We start from the raw sequence: 19811 nt of genomic DNA on the forward strand, positions 1-19811 counted from the left end.
GGAGGCTCTAGCATTTCTTGGCAGACAACTGTCTTTCAAAACCAAGACACCTCCCCATTTTATGAAATGAGCATGACATCGTATGGTACAGAATATCTCTTTGGCCAGTTTTGGTCAGCTGTTCTGGCTGTGTGTCCTCCAAGCTTCTTGTGCCCCCAGGTCTACTCACTGGTGGGGTACTGTGAGAAGATGAAGTCCTTGACTTAGTGTAAACACTGCTTAGCAACAACTAAAACATTAGCATGTTACTAAAGTTTTTCTCATCTTAAATAAAAAAGCACAGCGCTGCAACAGCTATTAGAAAGAAAATTAACTTTATCCCAGTCCAAAACAGGGCAAACAGTTAAATGGAAAAATCTGACAGGGAGAATAATTTTGCAAGTGTTTACAGACAAAAAAGTTAATACATTCCTTTTAGTTACAAGAATTGGGAATTTTATAAAGGAGGAAATTAATCTGGAATTTGAAATTTTTAACACTTCAGATATCTAGCCCAGATATTACCCAAATGACACTGTAGAGGCTCACATCTAGAAATGAGAAGGTCACTAACTAAAGTAATCTAAAAGAACCATCTGCACTCTTAGCAAGCAGAAGAAAGTAGATATCTAACATCTGCAGAGAAAGACACTGTTTTAAGTTTTTCCTTTGCTTCAATGCCCTTGGAAGACAATCCAGCTGTGATAATTTATTCTATATAAGTTCTCTAATTATTCTGCTTCAAATGCATGCTCATTTTTTTTTTTTTTTTTTTTTTTTTTTTTTTCTTTTTTGGTTTGCCTTAACAGAATAGGAAACAATCTGAATGGGAAAGAAGGCCATCATGTTCTCTTAGGTTTATACCTCTCTCCAAGCTAAGGATACTCTAGAAGTCAGGTCTCCTACCTCCTGAAGTAATGGTTTAAGGTTTGACTGTGGTAAACTCCACGAGATATCTTGGATTTAGTTTTAGTCCTGGGTAGATTTAATTTTTGAGTTTTTGTCAGAGATTGTCATCTCAAATTAAATCACAATTACAATTGAGAAAGATTAATAATACTTTCCACGTACTTCTATTCCCTACAGGTAATTAAATGTTGGGAATGTTAAAAGATGAATAAGGAATGGCTGAAAGGACACATTTAATTACATACCAGATTACAGAGAAAAATTCTGGAAAGAAGGTAAAATGAATCAAGGGATGGGACAGCAGTTTCTAAATCAGATAGGAAAAGCGACAGGAAATAAAAAAGGTTCATTTCTTCCAAACATTACTCCAACCTGATGCTCTCAACATATTTTGCCAGTTGGTTGCATAGGTATTTCTGACAAAGCAGCTGATTTTATTTAATCTTGCTGAGTTCTTCATATTGTGTAGATCACAGCTGAATTCATCTGCCTGTACGAAACAGAACAAAATAACACAGAATAGTATATATTCAAGAAAAGTTCCATCTGGGAAGGTTTGAATGAAAAGGTGGGAGGCTAGAGTGCAGGGAAGGAGGAGGAGTTTCCCTGGCATAGCAAGTAAGAATTTTGAGAGCAAAAACCTAAAAATTTTCGAATATCATGTGGATTAGTAGTAGTTATTCAGGGACCATTGTTATCTCTTTATAGCCATCAGTGAAAGGAGTGTGTTAAGGTGGTGTTTCTATAGCAACTTCTTCCCACCGCAGCCTACCAAGAGCTCCTAATGCATGTACACAAGGCAATTTTTAAAAACTTGTAACTGATCATTTGGGCACATTATTAGTGCCTCAAAGATTAAATGGTCAGAGACTTCAGACACTGAAGCAATTAAAGGGTGGGTGGAAGCTGAAATCAAATTTGCTCCAGTATTGCTCCTTGGTTCCCCTTAGCACATTTTATTGAGTTACGGCAGAATCCATTCAAGAAAGTGTTAGGAATTTAGGTTCCGTGTGAGACAATTGCAAAAAGTTAGAGAAGGGACCCCTGGCCATTTTAACCTGATGTCAGAAGTATTCCAGTGACTTATTATAGGATGTATAGCCAGAAAAAAGAGAGTTCAACTCAGGAGGATATCAAAACACATATACCCTTTTCCAGTGTTCATTTCTTTAACTTTTTGGACTTGCGGATGCATATTTACCATAAACTTTCCAGTGAATCTATCTTGATCCCCTTATGATACTGTATCAAATGAAATGGGAGTTTGGCAGATACATTTGTCCATGTGTGAGGATGTGGAAACTCATTTAACCTCAATTCATTTTCATTGTGAGTGAGGGATGAAGAGAAAAACTCCCTCTCAATAGTATATGTTTAAAAGGATTTCTTTTTTTCCATACTGGTTTCATTGTGTGCTCCTCTCCCATGCTTTGCATTGGCTGTCTGTCAAGGTTATATGAACTGAATATCAAATATTACTCATATCCTTTCCTCAATGGCTCATTAGAGGATTTTAAATAAAAGCTTTTATTACCACAAAGGCTGCAACAATATCTGCATCTGTATGTGAGCAGGTGATCACTATTTCACAGAATTTAAGACAAGATATCACTATCTTTGTCAAGGGACCAAAACCCCTGGAAAATAAGATGAATACATTTAGAAATTTTCCTATGGGAAAGATTACAAATACATGTTAAATATTTCACTAGTAATACAAATTATGTAGCAAAAAATTATAATGTCCTTAATTCACAGGGTAACTGTTAAACTGGCACTGGAAGTCAAGTGAATGTTTGCTTGAAATGAACAAGTTATTATTTGGAATTTGTCAGCTGATCTAGAAGAAAATTGTTTATTATTCCAACTGTAAAATTGTCATGAGAATCCCAGGCTGGTATTCTAAGTCACAGAACTATATAAATCAAACAGGTTTTTGTACATCGTTATTTCCCCTCTGGGTCCTCTTCTGTAAACAGATATCCTACTTTTATTTAATATAAGTAAGATCATGGCTATTATCTCAAGACTATCTTAAAGAGAACTAATAAATATTATTTTTCTTGGGTGAACCTGCAGTAATTTCATGTACTTTCACATTTCAGTATTCCCCTGCTTAAAACATTAGCTGTATGCGGATCATATGAACAGTGAGAGACAGTGTGATTTATCCTACACTTTCTGAGTAATAACTAGGAGAGATATAAGATATAAATGGATTTTGCTTTTGGTGCTGCATACATTTTTAACGTAGTTTTTGGAAACTTTTTTTTTTTTTTTTTTTTTTTTTTTTTTTTTTTTTTTTTTTTTTTGGTAGATTACCTAAATGGAAGAATATACACAACTTTACAGAGGAACAACTAAAAAGTGTTTGTTCTCAATGAGTTTTCAGCAGGTGTTTATGTAAAAAGAGACATAACTATTATTAATAAGTGTCTGTAATTTATAATCAGAATTTCATCTAAAGACTTGTATGAAAATACTTCAGTGCAGACTCCATTTTGATTTTCTGTAATGATTTCTTTTATAAAAGTGAGTGCACTTTTCTGTTTCACATTTTCTTTGCTCCCTCTACTCTTGTGTTCACAAAATGGAAACTAGGAAAGGTTCAAATTGTATTTCAGTTTTTCTTCACATATAGGATCCAGAAGTATAATCTCAATGGAGGCAGGATAAAGGCATTTATGAAAATGAGTTTTTAATAATATACCTGGGCATGTAAATATTTATATGTATGATTATATGCATGAATAACCTTGTAATTGGCTCCATCAAAACTATTGTTACCATCACTCAGACAAGTTTTCAACTTTATTCTTGTATGTGTCTGCAATATTAGGATTAGTACAGTATATACCTCGTAATAATTCTTGAAATTTACAATGTCTTTTTCTAAAGCAAAATAGTTCTGCAAGTGTTGGAAGCATATTTAAGAACCTAGACTCTAGGTCTAGCACTATTATGTTTTGTTTTAATTTTAAATAAGGAGGTTGGAATCTAAAACTTCAGTACTCAGAAGTCTCTCATTTATTCTGTCAAGAATCCAATGTAGCAGGGATTAACCTACTGGAATGTGTCTCCATGGAATTAATCTAGCAGAGATTAGATGCTTCAGCAAACAGTGGAGTCAAAAAAGGGTTGGCAGCTGCGTCAGAAAGGTGATTGTTTAAGCGATCTTGAAGCTTTTGGAAACTTCCTGCATATGATATTTAATGGGAGGTAATTTACCCTCTTTACAGGAAATAGAATGTTAATGTTTTTACATTTGACTGAAAACATTTCCTCTTATCTACCATAAACATGCAAGATAAAAGTGCAGATGATATTTTAAATATTTTTTTAATAAATATTTAACTTTGCATTGATTATTGCTAAGCTTAGGGCTACATGCATTTACTTAGAGGAAGGGAAATAAATGTGGAGTGGGAAGCTCAATGGGGGCTTTTTTCATTACTACAACTCTCCTAGACCTCATTTTTGCATGTAGGGGGAAAAAAAAGGAAACATCTGCTTTCTGCCCCCTAAGATTACAGAGATAAAACTTCCTTAGTTCAGTGATTGATATGTTCATTTAAATTTTTCATCTTTATTTCTTTGTATAAAAGAACTGCTATTCTCTACACACAAAAGTGTGAGAGAGCCCTTGGTGCTCTTAAACCATGGCATATTCATGCAACAACCATCCTGCACTTTGTGCACATCTTACTAAGGATGTCCTTCATCTTTCCACTCAAGAAACACAGACTCCCAGCCTAATGGTGACTGTACTACAGCGGTGGATGATAACCACGTCACCAGATTGCTGGCTCTCCTCCCAAGTAACATAAGTTTTTGAGAGAAGAGCGTACAAATTTAGCATGTTAACAAGCTCTGTTCTTCCACAGGAGAAGTCATATCAGAGGCTAGATACCTGAGAAAACAAGCAAAAAACCAAACAAACAGACAAGGCAGTTAACATCTTATCCAAGTGATCCAATACCTCAGAGGTATGCTTAGTCTTTACCTTCACATTTTCCTGCTTGATTTCAGCACTGAGAAAACTATGGTTCTTTTCCCTTGACAAACTCAAACTATGTCTAGCTGCACAGAGAGAATTTAATTCCCCTGCCAAGATGCCCAAGAAAGTGAATTAAGAATTTATCATAATGGATAGGTAAGGAGACATTTGTTCTCTTTTGTGTTTCATCATTCCCAGTGATGTATGCAAAATTAAATTTAGTAAATACTCCTTTCATAAATATAGCTTCAGGGTTTTTTACTGTACAAGTAAGCACTGCTAAGCTTGAGGTTTAGAAACTCAGGACCAACTCACCTTAGTCTGAAAAGCAATTTTAATTCATTTAGACAAAAAACAGCAAATAAGTAAAAATAATGTGATAGTCTCAAAATAAAGCAAAAATACAGAAAACTTCCCAAAAATCAAACTAAAAAAACCCAAAAACCAGAAGAATATGACAGAAGTTCAAGACACTAATCAGGCTATGGGAAGCTCACTCCTCAACTCCCCAACAAGCTTTCTTGGATATTGCCAATAATCTCCCTACTGCAGTTCTGAACTGTACAAAATAGATAATACTCACATTTACTCCTTTACTTAAGCCCTAATCCTCATGGTGCAGAGACCATTCATACTATGTGGATGCACAATGTGTAGCATACTGATCTGAGTGTGACATATTAATCACATTTGTATCATTTTATGTACCAAAACATTTCTTTAGCTGTGTTGCTGAGTTGCAAACAGCTACGTTCGCTTAAAAGCCTGTGTTGCACACACCAATGAGCAAATTTTCAGAAGTTGTTATCCAACTTAGGCATTTTAGTCTAGCATGCTGTTATTTAAGGCTGTGTCAGCACTTCTCTTATTTTTCACCAATCCATAATTAGCTTGTACACAATTCACTAGGGACTACATTTTAGAGTAGATCTTTTAAGCAAAATTGCTTACCAACATAGAAAGAAATAGCTTAGTTGAAGGTTTACTAAAATGTAACAGGAAATTTATTTATGTTCTTATTTGTCCTTGTAAAATAGAAATGTTTTATTTAGCCCATCTCAGTGAAGAAAGAGCAGATGATAAAGAGTACTATCAGTCTCTGAATCCATCTCTTATATTTTTTCCTTTTCAAAATCCATTCCTTTCATCTTGTATGCTGATTATCATTTTCTTAGTTAGGATAATGTTATGACTCTGCAAAAAAGATAATCAAAACCACTTTACTATTTTTTTAGTCCAGTGATCTTCCAGTCTTACTTTTTTCAAGTTCTCTTCCTTAATTTTATGTCTTGTAATCTAACTTTATCAAGGTCCTTACCCATGCGAGGTTAAACTTTTCAAATGCCTCATCTTCCCACAAGGATGGAGTTCATGCTTCATCAATTAGGCACCTCCACATCAATGAGCCTTTATTTTTCTCTGTAACAATTAGAAATAAATAGGTACCTCTGGAGGGTGACAGATTCCACTTATGGGCAACATTTTTCACTGTTATTCATTTCAGAAAGATAATGGATATTGTTACTTACTTGCATCTGTCCACAAAAAGCATTAATAGACATTCTGCATTTTTTTCATGATGGGTGCCACACATTAAAGAAGCTATATAAATAATGGAGCAAGTATTATATTATAGTTTGTTTGTTAACAACAGACCATTACTTCCAAAGGATCGCTCTGAAAATAATCTGGTTTGTACAGATCAGCTATTTAAGATTTTTACAAGTCCTTCAAGCCTTTCATATACTGGTTTGCCAGTGCCTGAACTGGTTTTTCATCACACTTGGGAAATTGGTCAAAACATTGCTGAATAATGAAAAGATACTTTAGGGGGACATTCCATAATTCTGTTGAAAATGTGAGAATGGACAGTGATTGAAAAAGAAAAATGTAAGAGTGAAGTGTTCACATCACATTTTACTAATGGTGTGTTTCACCTGACATGATAATTCTGGTCAGTTAGTTTGGGGTCCAATCTATTAAGCAGTATTAGAAACTGTTAAGTGCATATTTGTAGACTTAAATAAATATTTACTTATTATTCTGATCTACGACGTAGATCTGGTACGTAGATTCTGATCTGGTACGTAGAAATAGAGTGATGTCTCAGTATGTCAGCTTTGTTATAACACATTCAGAGAAAAACCAAGCAGTAGATTGCAAATAGAAATTTCCTTTAGGAAATGTTGTAAAAATGTTGTGAAATAGTTTCTTCAGCACAGAGTTTATTGATAAATTTTCATTTTCCCCCATTTCCTTTAGAATAAAATTTGCCTGTTGGAATTGTTTTACTTTTATATTCAAGAATCAATGGACAAAATACAGGAATTATCTCAAGAAAGGAAAACAAATCTAGAGTTTTTAAATGTAAGAATCATAATGCTTTCCCAGTAATTCATTAATTCCTGTTTTCACATTGGCCTAAGACATCTTCAAAGTGTCAGAAAAAGCTAAATTAATTTCTCTCCTTAATATCTTGAGTTATATGATTAGAAAATTCTCTTGAGACAGAAGAAAAAAAGAGTTTGAACTAAAAATTCACTTTTTGAATTAATGGTTTAAGTACACAGCTGACAGAAGGTGAGAAGAAGCAGTTCTATCAACATATCTGATTTTTTAAAAGATATTTGAGCATGTCAATTTTACCTAACACTTCTTTCTTCATCCTACACTTAAGTTCTGGAGAAAAGGCGTTTTAAATATTTCTCCTGCCAGTACTCCACACTGGGTATTATGTGGTGCTATATGGTTCTTGCAGCTCAGATTGTCCTTCTGAGGTATTTTTCTGCCATGAAGCACAAACAATTTTAAACATTAACTCAGTCATAAGACTCCCGATGTAGCATAGATGAAGAGTGAATCCTCATTCTATAATTTTTCCTTAGAGTAAGGTAATCCATTCTCTGGAGATCCCTACAGTTGTGGTGGTATTGCTTATAAAATCTTATAAGGACTTACAGGTGTTTTCAGGTGAATTAATTGTGAATTTCAAATTATTGATTGTGGTTAAAGTAGCCAGCATCATAATTTGTGGGGTGTTTTTTCTTATTTTTTTTCTTCCAATAGCAAAACAAAGAAAGCAACTTGTTAGTTTTACACTACATCTCTTTGTCTCAAATTAAGGTTTCAGTTGTAAAACAGCCCACTCATCCTCAGAGGGATTTCTGCTGTGGGCAGGAAGGAAAGAAAACCTCAATGAGTTGAAGCCAAGTTGCTGTTAATTTGCTCAAAGATGCAGAGAGAAACTGGTTCAAATGCTCAAGTTCTTTTCAAGTGAATATTTCATCACAAAATATATGACCTTTAAAAATACTATTGAAATAATGTCCCTTTATAAGTAGAAATAATTATATGCTATATTTATGTGATCATTACTCCCTTTACCACACATTTCAAATGCTTCAAGATGCTCTCATGCTGTTTACTTCATCTGTTCAGACAGTAGATGATAGATGAGATTCTTAAAACTAAAATTGATGGAATTCTCTATTTTTTTTCCCTAAAAGAAATGTGGTTTTATGGAAGTATTATGCAAATTGTTTAACAAACATTAAATTTTATTTAAATCCTTAACCAAATATAAATTACAAGGCTAAATATTGAGACTATGTTTGTTTTCAGCAGCACTAAACCAAGGCAGGATTACAACTATGTCAGAAAAAGGGGAAAATTTCTTGCTAAGATAGATTTCACTGGTGTTTTCTGTCCCAGTGTTAATCATGAGTGCCACTAATATGGAAGTTATACATTTTTTTTTTCCTTAATACCTCAGAAGAGATATTTACCCAGTGTTCTCATGTCCAGTTCTTTCTCAAGAAGCCAAAAGGTCCCAGACATTATTCTTGTATTCCTCCTTCATGTCTTTCAGTGCCTCAGACTTGCTGGATGTGCACAGGGCTGCTTTCTTGGAGGCACAGGGCTGGCTTGACACACTCTGTGCCACATCAGCTGTGTGGTGATAATGCCTTGTGGAGTTAAAAATCAGATTGGACACTAGTTGCACTTGCCTGGTCCATTGCACATTGTCCATGTATGCCTTTCTGAGCCTGTCCTTCAGATGACACTGTCCCTGCCAACCCACCTCTGTGACTGGATTACATCACTCATGGATTGGCTCATGGTCCTGCAGATACTTTAGTGTCTTGAATGCTTCTTCAGATAAATAAAATCATGCCCTGCATTTTAATTTCATAACATTTTGATCAAATTCTTCCTTTTTTTTTTTTTTTTTTTTTACACTGACTTAGTGAAAAGAAAAGGGAAAAAAAAAAAAAAGATACTTATACAAGCACATCAGTTTTGATCAGCTGTACTTCTTTTAACACAAGATGCTGATTTTGGTTTACTGGTTAGTTAGCTAAGCAAAATCAATAAGTTAATTTTTTAATTTCATTTTCAATTCTACATAAGGGCAATATTGTAGGCAGACTTGTAGACTCTCAATTTATGTTTCAATTACTGATGAAAAGAAGCTTACAAAGGTAAAGAGACCATAAACACATACATACTACATTAAAATAATTTTTAGATGTGAAATCTTATATTGCGATACTGCCAATCCTTTTTCAGAGTTTACCTGTAAACAGAATGAGGCCAAATTCAGCCAAAATAATAAGACAAAGCATAATAATATGCAGCAAAATAATCAAAATCTGTATAATACTTATACATCAAGGAAGCAAATTAGGGGTCCAGTATTTTTAAAATTCTTACATGTGTCAGATCTCTTTATACAGAGATACATATTTATATTGGATATATACTATCTTGCAAAATATTTGTATTGCTAGATTATTTCTACGATTAGTACTTAGTGGTAAAAACTGGGGATCTTTAGTCAATGTTTAGGTGAAGTATCTGCTTTAATATCAGAAAAAAATTCTTTAGTGTTCAATTTTTCTGGAGAAGAACCTTTGATTCTAAATAGTATTTGCTCACTATGTTTATAAGTGCAAACACAAACATATTGAAAGCTCCAAAATACTACAATAACAGAAGCAAAAATATCTACCATTGGAAGGCATCAATTAACTCTATAATATCTAATATCTTAACAAGATTTGCCAAAAATTTTATACTTAGCAAGAGGAAAGGACAAGGTCAGAGATCCCTTGACTCTTCCATTCTCTATTCTTATTTTTATCCTATTCCCACCTGGCATTTTATCCTGAGCTACAGTTTATAAAATTACTATTTATTTTTGCCAATGTTCTTGACAAAGTAAGGAAACTCAGAATTTCCCTCTTTCAGGTTATCAGGGACAGTATGTCAGTAAAGACTTCTGGCAGTAGTCCAATAGGTCTTCCCACAAGACCTTCCCTCTGGCTGACTATATTGACACTGATTTGTGCAAGCATGTCCTACTTTACTTCCTTGAATGTCATGCAATGAAAACATTCTTTATACTGCTAGATATGGTAACTTTTCTGACTGACAAGGAGGGACCTACAACAGCTAAAATCAAAGAGATGCTCAGTTTCAAAATGTGGAATACTTTGGGTAGTTAAAATATAATTGCTCAACCTAATATTCCAGCTTCTAACTCATTTTTCTAGGGAAGTGAATGAAGTATTTGCCTTGACATGGTATCTTATAATCAATTTTACAGCTGCACGGTTCATGTGGATTTGGCTTCACCTCAAGTACCTCTATATTAAATGTCTACCAACTCCACTCAATGCATATAAAGAAGAATTTGGCTATATGATAGACTTCAACACCTGCTGTTTCGAAGGACAGAACCTCAGGAAATAAGGAAGATTAAAATGAGCCTTGTGATTGGTAATAAGTGAGTCAAAATAAGAAAATTTTTCTACAGAATGATTTTCCTGAAATTTCTTTTGCTTTAAGTTTTTGTTGGCAGTGCAAAGAACTGGGTGAACCTTTCTAAGGTTTCATCAATTTAAATGATATAGGGTGCTGCTCCGCAAACAAAGGAAACATTAAGAATCCTTCTCTATGCTTATGAGGAATCCAGTTGTCTTTCACGAGACACAAAAGTTACTTTAAAGCAGTCTTCAACTCACTTGTATAACACAGTCAAAAAAGTTACAGAAATTTTCTACTTCGGGGCTCATAAAGCAAATCTACATTTGACTTGAACTTCTCTATTTGTTGTAATTTTTCAAGGTAAAATGTGATGTTTAAATATCCAAAAGCAATAAATGCATAATTATCATTATTTTCCTAAAGGATTACAAAAAGCAGGAGAGAGAAATAAGTCCTTTGTGATAACCAGTGTAAAGGACAATGCACCTAATTGAAGGTAAGCCAGAGCAAATTAAGTAAAGACCAATACAGGTGAAGATTGAAATAGTTAGATGAAAGATGTGATTGGTAATTGCTTAAACACCTAAATATACTAGAGAAATGTATTTCCTGTAATTCAGCCACCTGATAAGATGTCTACTTTTTCAAAAACCTCAAGGCAAAAATGGAGTATAACAGCATTCATCAGTTTAATAACAAAGAAGAGTCAGAATACTTGGACTAATAATAGGTTGTTCCTCAAAGTTTTATCTCAGAACCAGGAGAAGAGTATGACATAATGGCAAAATATGTGCATAACTAAGTTATTAAAAATGAGGAAAGAAAAGAAAAAAAAACCCAACACAATAAGATAAGAGAATGCACTTGGAAGTCTGAACCACAATATCTCATCGGGAATGTAGTATCATGAGGCCCCATGGAAAATATATAAACTAATAAAAGCATAAAGACATCTGCTATAAGGTTTGTTAAAAATCTGATAGTGAAAAACAATTTTCTACAAAAGTACTGAGTTTAGGTTTTTTTAATAAATATATTTAAAAAAATATTCCTAGCATTGCTAAAATAACATTGCTTTAATTTATTTTTGTATTCAGGTCTAGTATTTTTTTTTTTCCTGTCTCCAAAAATACAATAGATATTGAGTTTATTTGTTGAACAGTTTTAGGTCTATTTCCCCATCAGTTTTCAGGATATTTTTAATGTTTCTAAAAGGTCTGTTAAAGAAGTAAGTTTTCATCTGGGTCCTTAGAGCATACAGTTTACTCATTTCCAAAACCCTATCCTTGTAAAAAAAAAAATTATCTTTTTCTGAGGGAACAAATCTGAGTTGTCTGTGACCAAGGCCTCACCTAATACAGTATCCCAGAGTAAGAGCTCCTTGTTGGAATATCAGCCATGACATTTCCCTCCACTGCCAAGTACAGCTGTCACAATGATAAACCAGGAGTTTGATCACAAGCTTAATAACATGGGAGCCATGACATCTATATTTTTATTTTTGAGGTAGGGTGAATACTCATTTACATGGTGTTGGATTCCCAAATACAGACACAAATTCAAGAAAGTTGTATTTGATCAAGTTCTCTGTGAAACCATAAATGATGGTGAAAGTCATACTCTTGGAAATAGCACCATATTGTGGGATTTATGTCATCTTATTTAGAATAAACTTCATAAAGAACACATAATGCACAGGTGGACCAAACAAGTTATTTTCTTTAGGAGCTTTTCCCGAGCATTTACTTTTGTTTGCACAACTTCTCTTCAATTCTTTTTCTTGTTAGAACCAAACTCCTGCCAGATAATCTACTAAAGTAACTGGATCAAGTAGACAAATAGTCCAGAATCGAAAATGTACTAGATCTCTAAGGTTTTACATAATTTTTTTTCACCTGATATTGCAGGGAGTCAAGATGAAGAAGCATTCAGGAGTTTTCATGGATTTTTGTGTCATTGAAAAGTTGCCTAAAGTTGCTATGAACAGAAAAATCCCAAATAAGCAAACAAACAAAAAAATCCAAAAAAACCCCAAACCCAAATCAAACAAATCCAAACTACAACTGCTTTCTAAGTAGAGTTAAACTGTTACACCATGTCAGTAAAGCTCTCTTACTGTGGTTACATACCTTTATTATGTCTGGCAAAGCCCATTTTCTCACAGAGAGCTGACAAAAATATGTTCTGCCATTGTAGTCTACACTATAGGTTTTTGCTCCTACAGCTAAATCAGTCTCAAATGACACCACATTTATCCCAACTGACATGGATGTTCTGGCAGGAGTCTGCAGCATAAATATACCATCAAAGAATGGAATATAATTTTCCCTTATATTCCCTTACATAAATAAGTACAAAAAAGAAGTTATGTGAAAAAAAAATCAATTAACAAAAGTATCAGGAACTCTATACAATATTAGTCATTGCCATAAACATGTTAAGACCTTAAGGTAGAAAATAATGTGATCTGAGAAACAAAGTGAGAAAAAACATCTTAATGAATCATTTCTCAAAATGTAGGTGAAATTCTGTGTCATATCCACACGCATAACTCTGTATTTTCTAAAGTGATTAATTGTAATCATAAAATCAATGTATTCATGTGTAGTGGAAGTGTATGAAACTTTATAAGAAAGTAATTTTTTCATAAAACAAGTACAATTTTAAACTAGAAATAGAAATCAATTAATACATCACAGAAGAAAATCAGAGCGAAAAATATATCCTTCTGAGAGGACATAATGTAGCAGTAAAGAAATACCTTCAAATCTGTAACACCAATGATGTCATTTCTGCAAAGCAAATTTTGTGAGTGGAGGGGACACTGTAGGCACAGATCCAATCCCTTTGTCTGACACATGTAGTCAGATTCAACAGTCCAAAATCAACAGACTGTATTAAGCCCAAAAAACACGGTCATGAGAACAAAAATGTAATCTCTGGAGCTAAACTTAACACACAATTTTGAGAGTAGCAATCTTGACCAAATAATAATAATAAAAAAAAAGATCTTGGAATTTTGTGTGGGAAGACAAGTCAGAACTTTATATCAGTTCTGGTTTTTTTCTCTCCTAAACCTGTATATATAATAGCATTCCATTACAAGGGTTCTGATGCAGGAGTCATGCACTGATGCTCTGTTTAGATATTGCCAAGTATTATATTGTTTTAGCATCTGTAAAAATGCAATAAAGTCCAAACATTTTTAACTGTCCATATACTTACAGGCCAAATACTTGATGTGAAGATAGAAGTCAGAATTACGTGTGCACAAATTCCCAGGCTGTGTTGGTCTGCTTAGCATTTCATGCGCACATACTGGGAAAATGTATTTTGCATTAGTTCTTTAAAACATGTGTTATAGGTGTTTTGGGTTGTTTTGTGGCGTTTTTTTCCTGTGCTTATTTGTCTCTTTCTCTTTTAAAACTCTTAAAAATTAGTAGTGAATTAATGTGGCTAGATTAATTTTATATTCATCTGCCTTTGAGAGAAGGGAAAATGCTTTGGCAACACTCCTAGGAAGCAGAGATGCAATAGGGCCACAGTCGCTTCTTTTTCCAGTGACAGCTCCTGCCCCTTATTATCTTCTCACACCCTGGGACTCCTTGAGCTCAGTCACCCCCTCAGCCTATCCCAGGAATGAGCTGAAACACATTTGTCTGCTCAATGTTGACCACACCACGTAGCTGTGGTAGACCTTGGCTGAGAAACCACAACAGATACCTTCAACTGTTCTATATTCATTGCCAGCTGAGATGTAATGATTGAGACAAAGGATTTATTTTGTTTCATCAGGTTTTGTTTCCTGTTATTTTCCATTTGCATTTTTTATTTTTGGGGGGAGGGGGTGTGGGGATAGGAGATGGGACATTGATTTAGAAACACAATTCTCCTATATCAATGCAAACAGCTACCTCTTATATTTGATAAGGGAAAATCACATGGGGAAGCTTGAATCCTGAACATAAGCTCTGATCATTTATATTCCTGTTAACCGGATCCCTGGCTTTGATTTGGATTTTAAAAAAATATTTGCACACCTAATCTTTTGTAAAGATGATGCTAGCTCCAAATTTTTCAGTTACATATTAGCTGCTATTTTGGGGCCTTGCATACAACGGTCAGTCTGGATCTCTTCTAGTTAACAGAAGAAACAGAGCCATTGGTTTTACATAACTTTTTTTATGGCACAGGAAAAGTTTATAATTTTATATTTTAATCTGCTTGCATCAGAATTCATTATTACATTCTTACTTCCACTAAAAAGTTACTAATACCAAAAAATCATATGCTTTCCTCAGACAGGTTCTATATGAACATCTGATTTTACTAAATCTAGAAGAATTTTACATTTACTGTAGTATATGCTTAGTAATATGCTTACACAGAGCTCCTAAGGCTCTTTCAGGTAGACTTTGTATGTGCTAAAAGTTATGTCAATTGAGAAATCCCTCCATTAAGGTCATAGGTCTCAAATTAGTTCATTTAAGGCCAGCACAGTGTAAAGTATTTGAATTAAGATGACCTCAGTTACCGTTTTCTGTGTTAAAGCTTTTTTAGTTAATGCTCCCTAGGTCTTCCCTGCAGGACACAAACTGCCTCTATTTAAAGTCAGTAGAAATTGCTGATATTCTGCAGGGAGGAATAAGGTCTTGAGATTAAGAAGCCTGCATTAACAGCATTTCAGTTAAGATGTTTCTCTTTAAGAAATACCTGTTAAAAACAGCTTCTAAAGTGATGAAGAAGCACCATGTCCCAGACTCTGTATTTGTAGTAACTCTTAAGATGTAGGTAAATCTGTACAACAGCTGAGATTTAACAGTGGTGAGACTTGGTTTGTTTTCAATTTCTTACTTCTTTTTAACTTAACATTGGTACTGATAAGACAAAGGAGAAGATATGGAACTAAAACAGATATGAATTTATAACATTCAGTTACAAATTGAGCATAACCTCCCATTAACTGAGATTACCAGATGAATGTTCCAGAATGATGCGCAAGAGATATATTTTTCACAAGATATAGCTGTTGACTACTCCTCCCTTCTCCCTTCCCTAGGATGCTCCTAACTGTAATCAGCTGGTGGTTTGTTTCAGTAGTACTGTAGAGCTATGACCCTTGATGAGCTCAGTTGTTCAGACAAGAGAATGGAGGAGCTCAAGTTGCCTTCAGCATAAGTTGTGTATAGTCATTTGGCTTTCATTTACCATCACCTACGAAAACCTAAAGGACCACAATAAGTTCATTAGACTGGCACTTCAAACTTAGTGAGTTTGTTCTCACTGGGTGAACATTTAGTTGTTAGACATTACTGTGAGTTAGCAACCTTGGTGTAAATTGTGTGAGAACTATTACCTATGTAAAAATACTGATGAGGTTTTGTTATTCTTCAGCTTGGTAGGTTGTAGGCATAATACTAAGTGTTCTAAAGAGAAGTAAAAGCACATATGCAAGACTTTTACTTCATTGTTCAGTTAGGCCCTCACTACACAAGGAGATAGGTCATGCCTTAAATTTTTTAGCAGATATCTATTTATTTTTAATCACTTTGCATTATCTATGAAGAAAATTTGAATCTGTTAAAAGCATAAAAATATTATTAGAAAAAGTTTTGTTTAAAATAATTTCTATTGAAAATGGTTATAATGTAGAGTCTTACTCCTTAAACAATGGTACAGTTACTGAGGTACTGAGTTTCAGGTTGCCTGGGTTTTAATTGCAGCAAGACGTATTGAACTTAAGTATAAATATAAGAATGAAATTCAAGTTTGTCCTATAGTTATAATTGTGGTGTAGCTGAGAAACAGGGCTGTGCCTCTGTGCACACCTGATGCACTCAAGTCATTAACTCCTTGGGTGATCCAGAAACTCCCCTTGTATACATCTGCATAGAGGAGATAATGGAGTAATTTAGACAATAAACTGACTTGAGACAGTGATTGACCGAACTTCTAGCCACCCTTTCAATTAAGGATTTGACTAATTGGTGCAGAAGCTCTCCTAGTGGAAATTTGAGACTGCCCTGAAGATTTCCCCCAGGAAACCCTGCAGTGCCTAGACCAATTTCTGTTCTTAAATATGTTGATTAACAACCTGGGTGGAGAAATGTGCTATCTCAGAGACTCTCAGGAGGCTCCTGCCACAAAATTGATCAAATTGTATGTAGAAAAGTCCAATGGGGCAGTCTTTTGTAGACAGTTGAGAGAATTAGGAGATGTTTTGTCTGTAGCTTGAAATAATCTGTTGCAGTGGAGCTTGCTTATGGTGGGATTGTCACACAGAAATGGTGACCGATAGAACTGCAAGAACTGAGCAGAGCAGTGGCTTGAGGAGTCTCAGGCAATCCAGCTCAAGACATTGCTGCAAGGACCCTTGCAATGGGGGTGCCCATCTCTGGAGTGCCACCTTTTGTTTGAGATGTGTTACTTACTCTGCATCGAAACCCTAGCGAGTAAGATTTTAACAAATGGTCCATCTGTGAGTATCTTTGCAACATAATCATTGAAAAGCTAGCGGCCTGGTAAAAACTCAGGGGAAGCAGTGTCACCTCCACAGCATGATATATACCAGTTACCTTTTAGGCAGTTAAAAACATGTAATTCTTCTCTAAAGCTATGAGCGCTGTACTAATCATACTGAGATGCAGGTGTGCTTAGGGCTCTCAGGTTCACCATTCACACTCAATAGCTGTGCTGTCTCCTGCATCCTGCAATGCAGCTTTGATTAGCTACATCCTGTAATGCAGCTGTGATGAGTTACAAAGGCTCTTTCCCCCACCATCATCCTTTTCCTCTTCCCTCACCTCCATCTAAGTCAGGGTTGGAAATATATCCCTGATTTTCTCAGATTCAAGAAAAACACCTCACACAATAACTTTTCATTCAAACATGATTAATTTAAAGCAAATACAAAACATTAAGAGTAATTTAGAGTGGAAAACCAAGGAAATTTTACTGCACCATGTTAGCTAGAAAAGAGCACATTCATTTGAAGCTCAACCTTTGTAAATTGCTAGTAGCACCCTAAGTTACCAATCCTGTCAATGCCATATCCTCCCTTGAGCAGGCACGACTTCATAGTGGCAGAACAAAGAGTGATTCAAATGAAAACTTCCATAGCAGAAGGAAACAGTTATTTTTCAGCTCCATCAGTTCTCCAGTGTGGTTCACTGCACAGAGCTGAAGTGAGAGCAGGTGTGAGAGGTAAGCATTCTTCTGGCACTGCTAGCCTGTGATAGCTTAAAGTACTTACAAACACCAGCATCTCATAGCCAATGTGTTTCTTCAAGAAAACCAAGGAATCATTCCAGAATGTTTAAATGTCTATTTAAGATCATACGATGAAGCAAGAGGGGTTTATTTAGCAGTTGAGAACTATATCTGTGAAACTGAGTGATTTAACAGGTTCTTAACCAAAATATGAATATTCTTAAAAATAGAAAGAAATTGTTTCGATGCAATCTACAAAAAGGCTGTATTTATTACTTTCATTCTTATAGCTGTTTCAAAGAATCAGAATATTCTGAGTTGGAAGGCATCCGCAAGGGTCATTAAGTCCAGCTCCTGGCCCCACACAAGACCATCCCCAAGAGTCATACCATGTGTCTAAGAACATCTTCCAAAAGCTCCTTGAATTCTGTCTGGTTGGTGCTCTGACCACTTCCCTGAGAAGCCTGCTCCAGAACCCTCTGGATGAAGAATTCAAATAAAAGCTGGGAAATCTATGTACCAAATGATCCAGAGTAGACTTCTCTGAGGTCATAGAAAGTATCTCAGTATAAACCTACACTAACTGTATAAAGCTTAGAGAAAACAATATCTTCCATGGCAATTTTGTGCTCTAAAATGAGATACAAGGATTTCAGATAAAATGCTTACCAAAATACTCAGATATAGAGAAAGTATCTTTAGTTCTTGATGTATGCAGCATATCTCTCGTCAAAATAATCAACAGCTGTCATATTCACAAACAATGCAGAGGTGCTCAAAGCCCCTGTCCAAGAATGATCATCATCAGCCATGACTCCATTATCTGAGATTCAGACTGAAGACAAATGATTTCTTATCCATAAAGCTCAACAAGGCCAAGTGCAAGTTTCTGCAAGAGGGTTGGGGCAATCCCAAGCACAAACACAGGTTGAGTGGAGAATGGATTGAGAGAAGCCCTGCTGAGGACTTGGTGGTGGCGGGGGATGAGAGGCTGAACATGACCCAGCCATGTACACTTGCAGCACAGAAAGCCAAATGTATTCTGGGCTGCATCCAAAGCAGCATGGGCATCAGGGACAGGGTGATTCTGGCCCTCTGCTTCGTGCTGGTGAAAACCCACTTAGAACCCTGCATCCAGCTCTGGGTTCCTCAGCATGGGAAAGACATTGACCTGATGGAGTGAGTCCAGAGGAGGGCCACCAAGATAATTAGAGGGATGGAACATCTTTCTTTCGAGGAAGGACTATGAGAATTGCGATTCTTACAAGAAACACAGAGACAGACAGTTTACAGGAGTATGTAGTGGTAGAACAAGGGGGAATGGCTTCAAACTGAAAGAGAACAGATTTAGATTAGCTATTAGGAAGAAATTCTTTATTGTGAGAGTGGTGAGGTGCTGGAAAATTTTGCCTTGGGATGCTGTGGGTGCCCCATCCCTGTAAGTGTTCAAGGCCAGGCTGGATGGGGCTCTGAGCAACCTGGTCTAGTGGAAGTGTCCCTGCCCATAGTGAGAGGTTGAAATTATATAATCTTCAAGGTCTCTTCCAACCAAAGCCATTATATGATTCAATGATCAGTTTCAGTGATTCGTTCCCACTCATTGAATGAAAATCTTCACTGCAAAAGCAAGTCAGTGTTTTTCCCTCTGTACCATTCAAGTTGAAAGATACTCCTGTTAAAATCCTCAGAGCTAGCACTGAAAATGAAATTGTAACAATATCCATAGCTAAGAGCCACCAACATTAAATAAATACCAGAAAAATTATAACTATAGATTCTCTGTGATTTATTACCTAATTATAGTAATAAATATCTCAAGATTAAGGTATGGTTTCAACAGTGAAAGTCAAGGAGAGAAATAAAAAGCATAATTATGCTCCATATTACAATTTTGTTCACCCATTTTTTGCCTACTCACATTTGTCAATGCAACACTGTTTCTTCTACA

The 19811-nt window shown here is 35.3% G+C and overlaps 1 long non-coding RNA gene across 3 annotated transcripts in view; it reads right to left on the reverse strand.

Annotated features, from left to right (window-relative positions):
- Positions 1 to 892: 892 nt before the first annotated feature.
- LOC120750828 (uncharacterized) overlaps positions 893 to 19811 on the reverse strand; it is a 91408-nt gene continuing 72489 nt past the window's right edge. For 2 of the 3 annotated variants that reach the window (XR_005700167.2, XR_009207680.1), the window contains 2 exons: positions 6204 to 6304; positions 6007 to 6079 (listed from right to left, as the gene is read on the reverse strand). This is a non-coding gene — a long non-coding RNA (uncharacterized LOC120750828). Of the gene's footprint in view, positions 1379 to 6006; positions 6080 to 6203; positions 6305 to 19811 lie in introns of those variants that run through there. The other variant, XR_009207679.1, reaches the window with a different exon arrangement.

The sequence above is a fragment of the Hirundo rustica genome, chromosome 3 (genome assembly GCF_015227805.2).
Source record: "Hirundo rustica isolate bHirRus1 chromosome 3, bHirRus1.pri.v3, whole genome shotgun sequence".
NCBI lineage: Eukaryota > Metazoa > Chordata > Aves > Passeriformes > Hirundinidae > Hirundo > Hirundo rustica.